The sequence below is a fragment of the Rhinopithecus bieti genome, unplaced genomic scaffold, assembly GCF_001698545.2.
Source record: "Rhinopithecus bieti isolate Rb0 unplaced genomic scaffold, ASM169854v2 scaffold_12642, whole genome shotgun sequence".
Taxonomy (NCBI): Eukaryota; Metazoa; Chordata; class Mammalia; order Primates; family Cercopithecidae; genus Rhinopithecus; species Rhinopithecus bieti.
This window is the reverse complement of record NW_016807465.1, coordinates 1,587,189-1,596,824: the sequence shown is the minus strand read 5'-3', so window position 1 is coordinate 1,596,824 and position 9,636 is coordinate 1,587,189. Positions and strand designations below refer to the sequence as shown.

Below are 9,636 nucleotides of genomic sequence, written 5' to 3'. Positions count from 1 at the left end.
AAAAAAAAAAAAAAAAAAAAAAAAAAAAAAAGAACATCACAGTCCTAGGGGTAAATGCCCTTAACAAGATTTGGTTTGAATAGATGAAGGAAAAATTCTATCATTGACCCAAAGATTGAGATTGCTGTTAATAATGACCTTTCTATCTATTCCTTTCTAAGAGTAGGAATAGTACACAGTTTGTTATTATATGTATTAAAATCTTGCCAGACTGCCAATATTTTAAATAAACACATATTTGGAGAAAGCAGAAAACAATCATAAATTAGGCCAGAAAATTGTGGTATTTTACATATAAAGAATATACTTTTAAATTTTGAGGGTGACATGTTTTATTTAGAACATGATAAAGAACACGTACGTTTCTTCAGTGTCCCAAGGATTTACATATAAGCCAGATTCATAGCACAAAACCAATTGATAAAATTATCCCAGTGCTTTTTAACCGCTAACACCCATGCAGAGTTGAAGCTAGATTTTAACGGTTCTTGAAGGCACCACAGTGTGTTATTGTAAGTTTAAATTTCAAGATTGTTTCAAAGTTAACAATCTCTTTGCCTACTGGAAAGAAAAGTTGGAACTTTAAAAAAAGGTCTGTTCCAGTAAGCAGATGTGAAAAGCCATTTTGGTAAAATTATTTGCGGATATCAGAGTCAAGCACACCCTAAACATGTGAACAATGAAGTGTGGATTATATTAAAATGGACGTTAAACATGAGGGGGCAACTATCACCACCTAGGAAGCTAAAGTTCCATTCCAAAATCAACAGAATGAAACCGTTACACCCGGTAAATGGTGAACGGTACACCAGCTGCAGCCCAGCAGCCATTGGCTTTTGTATTGCGCCCTCTGGTGGGAAAATTTATAAATCACAATTTTAACAGTTAAACTGACTCAGTAAGACTGTCGTTTCTCATGTCAGGGCTTTACGGCTTTGTGTATAATCAAACTTCAATCTAAGGGAAAGTACATGACAACTTTTCCAGACAGAGTTGACTTAGGTATTAACTAATGCAACCTCTTAATTTTTCCTGGAGATAATAAATGAGTATTGAGGCTTGAAAGAAGTGAACTATTTATTATTCAGTTTCCTGAGTCCCAGGTAAGATATTAATTACTGAATACCTACTAAGTGCCAAACACTATATAAGCACTGGTTCATTTAATCTCATCTGTTCTGATTTAAGTCTAATCCTTTTCCTCTTCATTTTCTGGTATTTTAAGGTTTTCCCAGGGCTAAAATTCTGTCTGTGGTCTACTGATACTTGCATATTCAGGCTTTAAGTATGTGATTTTGATCCCCTGAGAGAGGGGGTTCTAATCTAACTGATCCCAGGAAGTACCGTTCTCTCTAGGGTTAGGCTTGAGACCTGGAGTCCATTACAAAAATCAGCAGTGAGATTGGGAAATCCAACTTCAGGCTACCTATTCCTATTCCAGGTGAAGACACAGGTTCGTGGTGGAGCACTACTGTGGGATTAGAGAAGCCAGACAAGCTGAGGAGAAAATGAACTGAGGAGGCAACTGAGCAGTTGAGGTGAAGCAGACAGGGTCCCAAAGGGGCAGGGGAGCGCACTGGGGCATTTTCACCCAGCCTTGACATGAGCTTGTAGAGGTACTGCCAGGTCAATTTGAAAGGTTCCGAATAGGTCAACGAATATATGTATAATATAAAAATTTTTAGAATTAGAAGATATTACAATTATATAGTTCAACTTTTGATTCTCCAACATCATCTTACTTTTTTCCTTGTTATAAGATATAGTACATGATACATAATAACTTAAAATCTAACCCTTACAGGCTACTCTGTCTTATCCTCTAAGCACTCTGCATATACGAATCCAGTCAGTCCTCACACACACCCTAAGAAGTGGGCAGCGATGTTGTCTTCAATTTACCTATGAGGAGACTGAAGCCCAGAAGTAAGTGCCATCCCAAAGATCACATGGCAAATGAGAAGAGCTGGGATTTGAACCCAGGCCATCTGGCTTCAACCTGTGTCCCTAAACAATGCTCAGTGTGTGTATGAAGTTAGGTAGCATAATAATAAGTCAAACACCTGGAAAGCCCTGACTCAACTTCAAAAATAAAACATATCACTGGGCCCAGTAAAGGCGACTCCCACACACCTTTCCCAGACGTTAACTTTTAGTTGAGTCAAGTCCTGAAAGGTGACATGGTTGGCCCACAGTTATTATATCTTGCTAAGTTTAAAATCCAACTCTTCAGTTATATGGATGCTATATAGTGGCATAAGTACGTAAGTAGATGTTTACTAGTTCATTGATTATTTATTGAGGCCAATAAAACAGAATTTTGCCTTATATGCCTTTTGGCTTTTGTTTTAAATGTGGGAATTACCCCCTTATTTGATGTTAAATAAACATGTCTGTTGTTGCATTTTCATTTGAAAAACTTTTAGGCTCTAATAGTCACTCATTAACTAATGAACGATTTAATTCACCAACATTTGTAAAACCCCTACTTGGTGGCAATCACCATGCCAGAGCCAGGGATACAATGAACTTCATACTGGAAGTGGCTTGTACCACTCATGAGACCTAATGGTTAATGTTTCAGGAACTTTGTGAACGAGCCATCAAACACAACCATTATTAAAAATTAGGGCCAGATGTGGTGGCTTATGCCTGTAATCTCAGAATTTTGGGAGGCCGAGGCGGGCAGATCACCTAAGCCAGGAGTTTGAGACCAGCCTGACCAACATGGTGAAACCCCATCTCTACTAAAAATACAAAATTAGCTGGGCATGGTGACGCATGCCTGTAATCTCAGCTACTTGGGAGGCTGAGGCAGGAGAACTGCTTGAACCCAGGAGGCAGAGGTTGCAGTGAGCCAAGATAGCACCATTGTACTCCAGCCCGGGCAACAAGCGCAAAACTCCGTTTAAAAAAAAAAAAAAGAAAAAAGAAAGAAAAGTAAAATTAGATTACATAAACGTGCCAATATATAAATTATATTAAAAACAAAATAAATACAAAAATCTCATAGCTTCCCAATTTTTTCTACATTTTATTATTATTCATGCTCTTGAGGTTGTATATATGTATTGTAGCTGTATGGGGGAAATGCAACGTAAGAATGTGCTATTGAGCATCTCTTCCCAACTCCACATCCAGAGACCTCATTGCTAGCTTGAAATTAGCCATTGTGTGAGTACTTACTCCATGGAAATTTACAACTGCTACAAATCAGGACTTTTCCTCCCAAAAAGCCACTTATTAAACATTTAGCACCGCACCACTAGTTACAATGAAGATTAATATGCAACCTCTAGCAAAATATAATTATTGATCTAATGGGACCAGTAATTTGAACAATGCATACACACAAAAAAATGTTTTAAAGGCTGAACAAAACTGTCAGCTCCACCATGATTTCCAACAATGATCTTTTGTATAGAATTTTGCATCTCATTCAGTTCGGCTCTGATTTTGGTTATTTCTTTTCCCCTGTGTTCAACTGTGATAACTTAAAGTTTCATCCTTTAACATAGTTAAAATCCACCCAATTACCATGTTTTCTAAAAAGTTGTCAGTGTTCTCTGAAATCTGCAGATGGAAATGGAGACCTGACATGATGCTTCTGAAATTGGCATCATCCAGGTGGGACTTTTGGGCAGCAGCGTCTGTAACATTTCCAGTCACAGCTCGGTGACCTGTTTTTCACAAACTGGACTTGGGGCAACCGCTCGGCTTATTGACCACACCTCACAATAGCTGCCACGTCTCTTCTTTAAGCTGAAAAGGCATCTGTGGTATTTATCTAATGGTGTTTAAGTGCTATGGTAGTGGCTACAGTTCCTTCCCAGACCAGCTTGTGCTTCACCTAAGCAGAGAAAATGCTCAGAAACATCCATGGAATCTCTGGGCTTCCATGATGAATTACACACGATTTAACCTGGAATTTGAGGCCCTTCTAACCAGAACCTTCCTTCCCAAATATCTGTACTTGAATACATTTTAATCCTCAAGCCTGAGTGTACTAGAATACGTTTTTTCTTACTTTTTTCTGTAACTAAAATTATTTTCTGTTTTGATGCTTTACTATGCTGGGTAACTGAAACTAAGTCTCTTTCCCTGGGACCGTGTCCAATTCCTGTAGGCCTTGGAGCACAAAGGTGTCAGAGACAGAGCCCTCTGGTCTTGGTTGTTAGCTGGGTATGCTGATTCACAGAGGTGATATAGTCTGGATTTCAGGCATGTGTCCACACACTTCACTTCTACACCCTGCTTGTCCTGGCAGCAAAGTAGCACCGGAGGTGCCAGCAGACTGGGGCATGTCTGTGCCACTCTCAGGCCGTGGGAAACATTCTGCCCTCTCCCATTGTCCAATACACACACAAATGTGCATGCATACACACACACACACACACACACACACACACACACACACACACATTCTGGGGGTGTTCTGAGGCTGTCTTGTACCCATCTGCCCAGTCTTAAAGCCCATTTGCAGCTCAAAAGACCTTCTGACCGTCCTGAGCATTTCCTCCCCTGTCCTCCTGCTCAACCTGGAGGAAGCCTGGAAAGGGGGCTTCTGTTTCTCCATCCGCTCAAGAATGAGATGTGGTCCCTTCTTCACATCCTGGTAAATGAGACGAGGAGGTGAAGTCCTCCGCTTCCTGCCTCCAGGTGATGACAAGAGGAGAAAAGAGCCCGGGCGGTCTCCATTCCTTTCCCAGCAAGAAAGGTGATGAGGGACAACAGCAGGAGCAGGGAGGAAATCATGTCTTATTAACCAAGTCTACTCCAAATTCCAATAAAATTCCCAGATATAATTAAGGTATTTCCTGCAGTTTAAATGACAAGTTAGGCTGAAACAGGACAGTGAAATGTAGAGAATAAATCCCCATTCAGTATCTTTAGCTGTACTTGAACTTGAGATTCTAACCTTTCTCCCATGGTACCTTCTCTCTGTGACTTCAGAGTGTGTGTCTATGTGTGGGTGTGTGTGACTAACAAGATATTATTAATCTGGAAAGGCAGCCTTCATCTAATCTAATCACTCCAGCACCTTCCTTCTTTGGTTAACATCATACACCATACACCGTTGAATCATGATCTTGCCCAAAATGTCACAAAAAGAAAATAAATATCACAATGAATAACTGCATCTTAAAGAGCTGGCACTCAGTGAACATCGGTTCTATTTAGAGAACACTCTCCTCCCTGTTCCCTGCAGATGGTCCCATCAGCTTTACAACTCAAGCCCATTAGGAGGCCCCCTCGCTTCTTCATGTTACTGTGTGCTCTGAATCAAGGCTCCAAGTAGAACACTACAGGGGAGGCGTTTTCCCTCCTACAGACCCTTTAATCTCACCTTTGTCATTTGGATAGGTAGAAAATAATCTGTCATTGTAGTTTTTACTTACATTTCTCTTATTGTAAGGCTGAGCATCTTTTTTTTTTTTTTTTTTTTTTTTTTTTTTTTTTTTTTTTACTTTAACTTCCAGGATACATGTGCAGAATGTGCATGTTTGTTACTTAGGTGTACATGTGTCATGGTGGTTTGCTGCAGCCATCAACCCGTCATCTAGGTTTCTTTAAGCTTGCTTAAGAGCTATATTTCTTTTTGGTGCATGGCCTTCTCCATATCTTTTGTCTTTTTGTGTTTTACTTATTAAGTTGCAGGAGCTCTTCTTACATCAATGAGATTAGCCCTTTGTGATGACAGTTGCAAATATATTTCCTGGTTTGTCATTTGTTTATGGAGGGTTATTTTTTCAGTGATATTTTCTTTCATATAACCGACATTATCAAGCCTTTGTTTTGCAAGGTTTAGATCTTTCTCAGAAAGGCTTCTCCTAGTCTGAATCAAAATTAAACATTTTCCTCTTGTTTTCCTCAAGTACTTATCTGTCTGTTTGTTTATGTTTGGATTATTTGATCTGTCTCCAGTTTCTGGTAGGATAGTTGTGATGTAAGGCTCTAACCTTATCCTCCCCCAGACTCCTCCCAACAGAAGATTGTTACCCAGATATTCTTTTAGGAATACTTGTTGAATAATCCATCCCTTACCCATTGGTTTGAAATACCATGTCGGCTGTATACCATCTTCACACATTTATTTTGGTCCATTCGTGAAAGTTCTATTCTATTTTATTGATTGTCTTTCTTTTTTAAGCACTAGTACCTTACTATCTTAATTATTATGCCTGTAAAATATGTTTTAATATCTGATAGGAGTATTGTTAATGTCTCTTCCTTTTTTCCAAGAATTTTTCTGCCTATTCTTGCTTGTTTATTTTCAGTATTCAGTTAGGATTTACCCGTTAAACCTTTCACCCAGATCATCTAGAACTAGGTGTTTTCATTGGGATTGTATTATGTTTCTAGATTAATTTGTAGAGAATTCATATATTTATGAGGATGAGTCCTCCTATTCAAAAAATATGACATGGTATAAGCAATTTATTATGAATGATAAAGTATCAACAAGAGAGAATTAGTCATATTTTTAATATAGTTAGAATAAATTTCAGGCTATTTATAAGCACTCATACTTATTGCATTCAGATACACGTCTCTTGAATGAGATAAAAAGGAACCACAGTTGCAGTTAACTCCCTGGGGATTCCACATATCCCTTGGCCTATTTTACCTCTGCACTAAAGGGAATGTGTTCTGCCTGTAAACATCATCCATCCTTGAGTCACATTGAGGAGAAAGGGTTTTGAATAGCAGTCAGAGCATATGCCCTTCTTTAATACAAATTGCTGTACTTTATTGACCTTTTCCTGGGATATTAATGTTTCAGGTCAATGTTGGGTCTAACTTGCTGCTATATTCTTGTACTTTTGCATGGACTTTTTATTCTTTAGCTCACATGGCATTACAAGTTCGCATAGCTTCCTGGAGATTTGGGGAACACAGGGCTACTTTTAGAAAATAGCAAAAGACAACATTTATAACAGTGTGGAAAAGGAACAGTTCTCAAGTTTTCTTGTATTTACTTCTGGCTTTTGTTTCAGAGGAATACTTTAGGGACGGAAGAATAAAACATTAAATAGACTGGACTGGTTATGCAATTGAATTCACTATGGGCTTGTTTTGGCTAATGTTAACATGGATAGAGATTACATGAATCCATCAAGGGGAATAAAGAGAAGTTAGATTTCTGGGTATAAGAAACATATGATGCAGATACTGCTTTCCCAGAGCAGGGTCCCAGGTGAGTTTAGATTGTAGTGAGGGTTAGAGAAACCCTTTATGTATTTTTAAGATTACAAAATACAATTTTATTTGCATCTACTTTGGCAGCTCCTTATATCATTTTTAATTATGAGTAGTAATAATGTTTACTATCCATAATACTATGTATAACTTGCCAAGTATTTTACATATATTTACCTCCTTTAATTCCAATAATACCATTATATTGTTTCTTCTCCCCACGCAAGTTAGGAAACTAAGGCACAGAAAAGGTAGATAAATTGACCGGAGTCACAAAGATAGCAAATGCAAATGGGGCAACCTGAATAGAAACAAGCTCTTAAACACTATGCCATGCTTAACCTTTTATGACAGACTAAAAGACCTGATTATATTTTTGCTCTTCATATGTCAATATAAAACATTTTGTCAAAGTGGTAAAATATAAACATTTATATTCACTGTTGCACAGTGGCAAGAGTCTAATCTTGTTTCAAATTAAATAGCATTAGGATGCCACCATTGGAAACTTTCGCAAGAAATCCCATTTCACTTCATGGGCTCCACATTTTGCTGAATGAAGGCACATGCACAGAACACTACTATGCCATGTCATTTGTTCAACACCTGTTAGGTACTTATTATGCATATAGCACTGTACATTGCAGTAGTATACCATACAGAATCTGTGTCTCTTATTGTATGCTTAATTAGGAGTTATTTTCTCTAAAATAACTCTTTGATGTCTTAACAGTTTCCGCCTATGTTTATGTGAGGTAAATCCCCTCTAGTTCCAATGCCTTGTAATAAGTATTCTATCACTATAGTCACATGCACAGGGAAATGTGGTACATCTCATGCCAAGAGATGAAGCTTTCATCCCTTAAACAAAATAGAGCAATGTTTCTTAACATCTATAACTTGCGCATAAAATACAGGGTAGATTGTTGTGAAGATTAAATAAACTAATATACGTGACTCTCTTAGAATAATGCCAGATACGCAGTGCCCCCTCACTATGTGGTGTTCTTTTGATTACTTATTATCACAGGAATCATTATTATGTTTAGGTAGAAATTTTCCCCCTTGCTGAGAATAACTGAGAGTGAGGAGCCCCTGATGTGTGTACCCTGGGTGTCTGGCAGTCAGTCAGTGAGCCCTGTGTGACAGTGAGGAGAGGAGGTAGTGTGAGGAATAAGAAGGAAAAGAAAGTGGTGAGAAAGATGGAAAAGTCTAACTGGAAGGGCAAAGGGAGTGGTTATGGAAAGCGTCTCAATAGCTGTCATCTATTTACCTTTAATTGCCTTGACCAAAATTTACAGCAAACAGAGCAAACATTAGCATTTATACCAGCTCTCTTCAAGAAAATATATTTTGATTATTACAAAACTTCTGAGGAAGTGAGAGATATAATTACTACCTGTATAGTTAATTCTAAATCATTAAATTTCCTCTTTATAATCATTAGGTTATAAGATGGAAAAAGATCATAGAAATGCATGAAGTGATAAAGATGGTTGGAAATTAGGAATCTAAATAGTCATTCCTTCAAGGAAATAGGCAATTTTTAAACATGTATTGAACTTTAAAAAATCATGTTGTAAAGGATAGACAAACACATTTGCTATTGAAGAAATTCTAAACTGTTGTACCTCCATTTAAACAAGACTGTACTAAAAGTTCCTTACCACACAATAATATAAACCAGGGAGTCTACAGTGTTCTTTTCAATAGGCGTGATGCTACAGGTATATAAGAATGAGATGAGTCACCAGCCAGAGAGAGCTTTCTTTTTATTATTATTATTATTATACTTTAACTTCTAGGGAACATGTGTGCAATGTGCAGGTTTGTTGCATAGTTATACATGTGCCATGTTGGTGTGCTGCACCCATTAACTCGTCATTTACTTTAGGTATATCTCCTAATGCTATCCCTCCCCCCTCGCTCCTCCCCAGTGTGTGATGTTCCCAAGTGATCTCATTGTTCAATTCCCACCTATGAGTAAGAAGATGTGGTGTTTGGTTTTCTGTTCTTGCGGTAGTTTGCTGAGAATGATGGTTTCCAGCTGCATCCACGTCCCTACAAAGGACACAAACTCATCCTTTTTTATAGCTGCATAGTATTCCATGGTGTCTATGTGCCACATTTTCTTAATCCAGTCTGTCACTGATGGACATTTGGGTTGATTCCAAGTCTTTGCTATTGTGAATAGTGCTGCAATAAACATATGTGTGCGTGTGTCTTTATAGCAGCATGATTTATAATCCTTTGGGTATATACCCAGTAATGGGATGGCTGGGTCAAATGGTATTTCTAGTTCTAGATCCTTGAGGAATCGCCACACTGTTTTCCACAATGGTTGAACTAGTTTACAGTCCCATCAACAGTGTAAAAGTGTTCCTATTTCTCCACATCCTCTCCAGCACCTGTTGTTTCCTGATTTTTTAATGATTG

At 38.1% G+C, this 9,636-nt stretch overlaps 1 protein-coding gene and 1 long non-coding RNA gene across 2 annotated transcripts in view; both read left to right on the top strand.

Annotated features, from left to right (window-relative positions):
- Positions 1-9,636, top strand: part of SLC9A9 (solute carrier family 9 member A9) — a 597,181-nt gene that overhangs the window by 71,369 nt on the left and 516,176 nt on the right. The gene's annotated exons all lie outside the window — the stretch shown is intronic.
- On the top strand, positions 780-2,248 carry LOC108535886 (uncharacterized). The gene is made up of 3 exons (XR_001887353.1): positions 780-1,103; positions 1,442-1,538; positions 1,805-2,248. It is a non-coding gene; the product is annotated as an uncharacterized LOC108535886 (long non-coding RNA).